General features: G+C 33.1%; 1 protein-coding gene across 1 annotated transcript in view; it reads right to left on the bottom strand.

Annotated features, from left to right (window-relative positions):
* LOC117175704 (serine/threonine-protein kinase minibrain) overlaps positions 1 to 1,815 on the bottom strand; it is a 349,640-nt gene extending 347,825 nt beyond the window's left edge. Inside the window, exon 1 of the mRNA XM_033365467.1 lies at positions 1,765 to 1,815. The gene's annotated coding sequence lies outside the window, so the exon portion shown is untranslated. The remainder of the gene's footprint in view (positions 1 to 1,764) is intronic.
* Positions 1,816 to 8,300: the final 6,485 nt, after the last annotated feature.

The raw sequence follows: 8,300 nt of genomic DNA on the forward strand, positions 1-8,300 counted from the left end.
CTCCACAAATAGGATCCAAAAATACAAATAAAAAATCTGTACGTATTATTGTTAATTGTTGTCCATTTACAAAATTTCTAAAAATTGAGCCAGAGATGTCAAATTTTTTCTCAAATTGGTATCCTAAACTACTTTTTCTTAGATAATTACATAATTTTGTTACATTACTCCTCATTTTTAATGAATCTATTTATTTCAACCATTTTTATTTGCTGCAGCAGTTTTTTTCGACAATTAAAAAAAACGAAAAAATTGCACACATCCAATTATTTTTCTAAATGTACAGTGTATAAAGAATGTATTAATAATTTGTTAATTGTTTAAACAAATATAATTTGTTGAAACAATTGTTTTTCCAACAAATATTTTTTAATTCATATAAAGCATTTCAAGTCTGATATTAATGTAATAACTCTTTAACAGTATCATTTACTACCGTTAAATGTTTAAAAATTGTTAAGAATCGCAGGTAATGTTCGTTCTTCATCCATTCTGATGCTTTTTCTTGAAGGAGATATGTCGGGATTCTAAATCACGAAAAAAAGTTAAGTGATTTCGCCGCGATAAAGTGCTGAATTTCCTCGTCCAATAATTGTTTCATGCTCTTTGGTTTCTTACGTTTGATATTTTCGTAGCTTTAAATTTTTTCGTTAATTTCAAGATTGGCTTGTCTTATGCGTTTTATTATTCATAAATGTTGTTCAAAGAAAATGTTGAAACTTCAATCATAATTTGCACCAATTAAGAAATTGTTAATACATTTTTTATACACTATTCAGTCAGAAAAATAATTAGATGTGTTCTATTTCATTTCATTTTTCTTAAGTTATCGAAAAAAACTGCTAGAGCAAATAAAAATTGTTTAAAGAAATAGAGATTTATTGAAAGTTAGAAGAAATTTATCAAAATTAGGTAAGTATTCAAGAAAAAATAATTTAGGATACCAATTTGAGAAAAAAGTAGAAATCTCTGGCTCAATTTTCAGAAATTTTGTAAATAGAAAATAATTAATAGTTTAAATAATTATATAATGTTTTAAACAAAATGCAATACTCCAAACAATTACCAACTATTAGATTTCAATAAAAAATACGACTAATCAAATGACAGAAATTGCTAAAAATTAACAATAATATGTAAAAATGTGTTTTTTTTTAAATTTTTGGGTCATATTTGGGGCGATGCATGGAGGGTGGGGGAGGAAGGGTTAGAAATAAAACTTATTAGTATTGTGTTATTTCGTAGACACTCCTCTTTAATCCCTATCAAACTTGGCACGTTTAGATGAAACCCTAGAACAGGAGTTACATTGGTCGAAAATACAAAATTCCCCCCTGGTAATAAAATGTGTTTTTGAAGTGCCTCATGACACGTGTTAATATTTGAATTTCGGGGGGGGGGGGGGGGGGGGGGGGGGAATACGAATATATTTCCTTCGGAAACGGGAACGGAAATTCAACCTGTGTGGCAAAAAATATATGAAGAACGCGGCTCAAAGAAAGGCGTAGCAGGATGTCGGGTGAACCTGCTAATCGAAAGATGTGTCTGCGAAGATGCAGCATCCTACTAGCGTGACCTATCGATGGCCTGGATTCATTACTGGAAAGCTTTTGATTCGACCTCCCATAGATTTATGATCTGTCTTTTGGAAAGCTTAAAAATTCATCCGCAAATCGAGAGGTGCATAGAGAAACTAATGCCGCTTTGGAAAACCAGATTTACTATCTTATCTGCAAAAAATCTTATGACAACTAACAAAGTCACCTTTCAGAGAGGTGTCTTTCAGAGCGACACCATGAACCCACTCCTTTTTTGCCTCACATTGTTGCCACGATCTCTAGCACTTCGCCATTCCGACAGGTACTTTTGCGGCAAACCTGCAGATCGAAAGTACAAGGTCATTCATGTATGTTACATGGATGATCTTAAGATCTATGCTAAAAAAAAGAGCAACTACATCTAGCTCTAGGGATTGTCCAACGATATACTAAGGAATTAGGAATGGAATTTGGGCTAGACAAATGCGGCAAGGTTTATTTGAAGCGAGGAAAACTTAATGGCATCCCTGAAGACTCTGAGCTCGTCGATAGAAGCGCTATACGACACCTTTGCGCTGGAGAGACCTATACATACCTGGCCGTGCCACAGAGCCGCATTCAGGATGTGACATCTATAAAGGATACTCTCCGAAGCAGATAGAAATGTCTCATCCAGCAGATTTGGTCTTCCGAACTATCGGCGAGGAACAAAGTATCTGCAAAGAACATGCTTGCCTTCCCGGTAGTACTTTTATTCATTTGGACTGGTTCCATGGACGAAGAACGAGCTCAGATCCCTTGATATCGGGACATGAAAGGGTATGCACATGCACAAAAGCATGCATCTTAAGTGTTCTGTTCCGCGACTCTACATCTCACGCCGTCAAGGTGGTCGCGGAATATTGAATCCTGAATATCTTCACAACAGGATTATTCTGGGTACAGCACATAGAGTCGAAAATGGAAGAAACCCTCTTCTTAAAATGGTAATAAAACACTCTTAGCGCCACATTGTGCCTTAATTGTGCACTAAGAATGCTTTATTATTATCTCTGTCACTCTTACGGCATTAACCTTAATATCCCTTCTCTAAATGCTCCTAGGGTCAGGTATCAAAAATGCTACCCGAGATAATTGTATTTCTGAAGAAAAAATTAACAATATAAAAAAATATAATCACTAATAACTTAAAAATGGTGGCTTTTAAGGGAACGTATATTTATAAAAAATACATTGTTTATAATGCAGTGAATAAATAATGGCTGGTCGTACGAAAAAATAACACGAGAGTGAAAAGTTTCATTTTGTACCATATATTTAGAAAAAAATTCAGAAAAAATCGGCTTTCTTAATTAAACGTGTTTGTTAATAACAACTGTTATAAACAATAAGGCTCAGACACGAAAAATACTACCTAAGATAATTATGTTGTTTATGGTAAAATTAAGGAAATAAAAAAAGGTAATCGCTAATGACTTGAAAATTGTGGCTTTTAGGGGAGCGCATATTTATAAAAAAATACCCTGGGTGCCATATGGCAACATAGCGTAGTTCTGAAACGGCTGGACGAGTCTTGAGAAAACCTGAACCTACTGTATTGATACCCAAGTGATCGTTATGCTTGAGTTTCACGAAAATTTTGAGACAAAAAAAACCTTGGGCGCTGACGGGTTAAGGAGAGAAGTTTTTATTCGATCTAATGATTTCTTTTTCCTTCTAAGAGATCTATGCTCGATATAGACAGTTTACAAGTTTCAAATTTTTCTGAGAAATGGATTCTGAGGTAACACTGCAAATAAGTTAATTTTGTTAAAAAATCATTTGTTTATAACGCTGTACATTGCAAATGGTTCGTCCTACGAAAAAAGTGCAAGATGCAAAAAAGTTTTATTTTTGTTTAGCCATGCTAAAAATGATTTTATATTTTTTTTGTAAATAAATAATCAAATTGTTTAGAAAATTGGTTTAAACGAAAATTGACCCAGATTTCGAAAACTTACCCAAGATATTCGTAATCAGGCGCCTTTTTTCGAGTTTTTGAAAAAAATTAATCTCGGGGACCTATTAGTGCATACAGAAGTGTTAGTGGCGACTGGATTAGAGAAGAAAGTAGAGAAAAGGTATATAGCGAGAGTGATGAGAGGAGAGGGATGAGAGTAAGAGAGAGTAGAGGTTTGTCAGGAGGAGATATAGAATTGCAGTAGACAGAAGGGGCGTGTTTAGAACAGAGCTTTGGTCAAGTTATGAATGAAGCGACGTGACGCGAAATCAATCGTTCCACGACCTTTCGAAACGTGTGCATAAAACTATATTATTCTTTCTAAAATCATCTTGACTCTGTAAATCAAGAGTGGTTTGAAAAAATGTGAACTTCAACCCTGGATTCGTTTTTCTGTCCTCTTTAATGTTTCTATAAATCAAGAGTAAGTTGAAGAAATATCGATTGGTTAGAAAAATGGTGTTAGCGCTGAAAATTTTATCAACGACCAATAATAGCAGAATCTGATTAGTCTGATGACTTTCTCATGCGAATTTGTATGTAATGCGATAATTCGGGCAACCGCACAATGAAATGAAATTAAAAAAAAAAAACGAGATTCAAAATACCATTTACAACGCAATTATGCATTGACTTTAGATATTTTTTGTTGAAAAATTCAGGACTAAATTTTTCAGAAAATGTAGAGGGTAGATTTTATACAAATGTACACTGCAGATATTTATAGCCAGAAGGAAATTGTTTTTATTTTATTATTTTTTAAAGTATATTGGCAATGAATTGCCTAGGTCAAATTTTCAGGGTGTCTACTATTTCTTTAAAAAAATTCCAGGACATTTCCAGGTATTCCAGGACAAAAAAATATTTTTTCAGGTATTTTTTTTTATTATAACAATAAACTTTATTAAAAAATTAATATAAATAGCAACTTATATAATATATTTCATGAATTATAAATAAACTTCAGCATTGCAATACTAATTAGAAACGGAAAGTTTCTTTAACGCTTCATCAAATAATTATAAAATTTAAACTTAAGGGCATACTTAGAAAACTTTCGATTTTACCAGTTTTAGGTTCCCCAGGCTTTTTTCTAGAATAATGAATATTTTGGCTTAAAAATGTGGGAAATAATAGCGAACATGCTAACGGACGTCCCTGCACATTCTTTTTATAGGTTAATTCAAAAAAAAATTTTATTTTGCTTGAAACGTGTGTGTATATTTCGAGGTTATGTGTGTTACAATTCTCCCGAACGTATATTTTTGGCCGAAAACTTTAGATTTAAAAATAAACATATTAACTATGTCCCGAAACTAACTTTGTTTGTAGGCAATCAAAAAAGTTTATTTCATCAATAGTTTCCAAATTATCGGAAAGGCAGAGCTGAAAAACGACGTAACATCAAAATAATGTACATGCATTACATTTTTATTTAGCATAATACGTTTTTTTGTTATTATCCCTCAAAAAAGAGTCCGAGGACGTCCGTTATGATATTTTATAGCATCTCCGAATTAATTTTAAAAAAATTTTTATTTTGGTGGAAAAAAATCCGGGGGAACTGTACCCGATTGACCGCACGACAAAGTATCATATGCCCTTAATAAACGAAATAAAATTTATATAAGAAATATAGATAATTCAAAAATAAAAATAGAAGTGCGACGGAAACATCTTCTGCAGTAGGAATCCAATGCCTCAAGCCGAACGGACCTCTCCTTTTACCATGTGAAATAGACAACGAGATGCGGTAGAAATGGAAAAGATGGTTCCGAAATCTCGCTTTTTATCGTATATGGCAGACAGAGACCTCTTCATCATTTTGAAACGATAAGTATGACTTGTCGTTGGAAGACCATCGGACTCTCTCAGTCTGCCATACATGATAGAAAGAGAGATTTCGAAACCATCGTTTTGATTTTTATCGCACCTCGTTGTCTACTCACATGGTAGAAAGATAGTTGCACTCGGCTTAAGGCATCATAGTCCAACTGCTGATTGTATGATTTTGAAGTCATTTTTTCATTTTCATGAGCATTATTCAAGGACTTTTCCAGGTTTTATCGAGGTTGAAAAAAATTCAATGACTTCCAGGTGTTCAAGAATTTCCAGGACGCTATCGTGAATTTGGTTATAACGAACTATCTGCTTATTTTATAAACAAATTCAGTAAACAAATGCACATTTTAGGCCTTTATAGGGAGGAAACAAATTATATTATACACAAATTATATTTAAAAAACACATTGCAAGCGTTCATAAGGTACATTAAGCTAGCACCTCCACAATCGAATTTTTGAATTTTTCATAGCTCAGAATTTTGGGCTTTTTTTGGGCTGCAATAAAAATTTTTGGGCTCCTTTACTTTTTTCAAAAAATCAATTTTCTTGTGGAGGTGCCAGCTTACATTAACCCAGCATCTCCACTTCTTTAAATCACTAAATAATAAAAATTCAATTACACCAGATTTTTGGGCTTTTTTTGGGCTCTTAAAATCCGCAAAAAAAATTTTCCCCAAACCAACCCTTAACTTCCAAAATCTACCCCCTTCAAATATTGAAAATTTTCAGTTATTTATTAACAGGATATTTTTGGGCTTTTTTGGGCTCCCAGAAAATACCCACTTCGATTTTTGGGCTCCAACCCTTACAGTAAAAAATTAACCCCATTGTAACACACAGATATGAAATTGTCAAAAAATAACTTTTATTACATTTTACAGCTTGAATAAAGTCTCTGATTTTTGGGCTCCTCGAAAATACACGCTACGGTTTTTGGGCTTCAACCCTTAACGTCAAAAATCAACCCACGTAGATACTACTTTGTCAAAGAATGAATTCTTCTAGAATTTTTCAATGGAAATACAGTCTCTGATTTTTGGGCACCTCGAAAATAACCGATATGATTTTTGGGCTTCAACCCTTAACGTCAAAAATCAACCCCTCTCTTCCACGTAAATACAACTTAGTCTGGAAATAAATTTTTCTAGAATTTTTCAATGGAAATACAGTCTCTGATTTTTGGGCTCCTCGAAAATACACGTCACGATTTTTGGGCTTCAACCTTTAACGTCAAAAATCAACCCCTCTCTACCACGGACATACGAATTTGTCAAAAAATAACTGTTTTCAGAATTTTACAACAGGAATACAGTTTTTGATAATTAGGCTTTCAGAAAATACCCTCTACTGTCTTTGGACTTCAACCCTTAAGATAAAAAATTAACCCCTCTCTATAACGTACATACGACTTTGTCAACAAATAATTTATTTTTGAATTTTACAATGTTAATAGAGTCTTTGATTTTTTGGCTCCTCGAAAATACACACTACGATTTTTGGGATGCAACCTTTAACGGCAAGAATGAACCCCTCTCTGCCACGTAGATATACTGTAAAAAAATATTTATGTAAAATTACAAAGTTTCGGAAAATTAAATATTGTATCACTGTAAATATCACACACTCCACTGTGTGATTTTACAAAAATATGTGAAATTACATCCTCTAGCGATGTAAATAAAAGGATCCTCGAATAGCAGTGTAATATTACACACTCGATGGAAATAAAATTACACGTTCCTTCAAATTTTTGATTTATAATTAATTTAAAATTTAGAATAATAAATCAAATAATATGTGAATACGAAAGCGTCTCTCGTGCTCGTTATTTATCGATGCCTTCATCCTTCAATTTTGGAGCATTTTCATTTTTAATGCGAGGAAATTGACAGCTATGGTTAACTTTTTTGACAGCTTTAACACAAAGTAGACCGAATCCGAGCTATCCCTAATTTGTCTTTTACATTTTCTGCTATTGTAACGGAAAAAATGCGGATACTCAAAACGTATATTTCATATTTTTTTACGGAATATTTAAACATCAATGAAATTGTACGAAGTTTGAGCTTTCGAGTATTTTCGAGGAGCCCAAAAATTAGAGACTGTATTTCTATTGAAAAATTCTAGAAAAATTAATTTGCAGACAAAGTTGTATTTACGTGAAAGAGAGGGGTTGATCTTTGACGTTAAGGGATGAAGCCCAAAAATCATATCGGGTATTTTCGAGGAGCCCAAAAAACAGAGACTGTATTTCCATTGAAAAATTCTAGAAAAATTTATTTGCAGACAAAGTAGTATCTACGTGGGTTGATTTTTGAGGTTAAGGGTTGGTTTGGGGAAAATTTTTTTTGCGGATTTTAAGAGCCCAAAAAAAGCCCAAAATTCTGGTGTAATTGAATTTTTATTATTTAGTGATTTAAAGAAGTGGAGGTGCTGGGTTAATGTAAGCTGGCACCTCCATAAGAAAATTGATTTTTTGAAAAATGTAAAGGAGCCCAAAAATTTTTATTTCAGCCCAAAACAGCCCAAAAATAGCCTAAAATTCTGAGCTATGAAAAATTCAAAAATTTTCGAGGAGCCCAAAAATCAGAGACTCTATTACCATTCAAAAATTGTAGAAAAATTGATTTTTTTGACAAAATAGTATCTACGTGGGTTGATTTTTGACGTTAAGGGTTGAAGCTCAAAAATCGCAGCGGGTATTTTCGAGGAGCCCAAAAATCAGACTCTATTTCCATTAAAAAATGCTACAAAAATTTATTTGCAGACAAAGTTGTATTTACATGGTAGAGAAGGGGTTGATTTTTGACGTTAAGGGTTGAAGCCCAAAAAACGTAGCGGTTATTTTCGAGGATCCCAAAAATTAGAGACTTTATTTCCATTGAAAAAATCTAGAAAAATTCATTTTTTGACAAAGTA

This window comes from Belonocnema kinseyi, chromosome 6, assembly GCF_010883055.1.
Source record: "Belonocnema kinseyi isolate 2016_QV_RU_SX_M_011 chromosome 6, B_treatae_v1, whole genome shotgun sequence".
In the NCBI taxonomy this organism is placed as follows: domain Eukaryota; kingdom Metazoa; phylum Arthropoda; class Insecta; order Hymenoptera; family Cynipidae; genus Belonocnema; species Belonocnema kinseyi.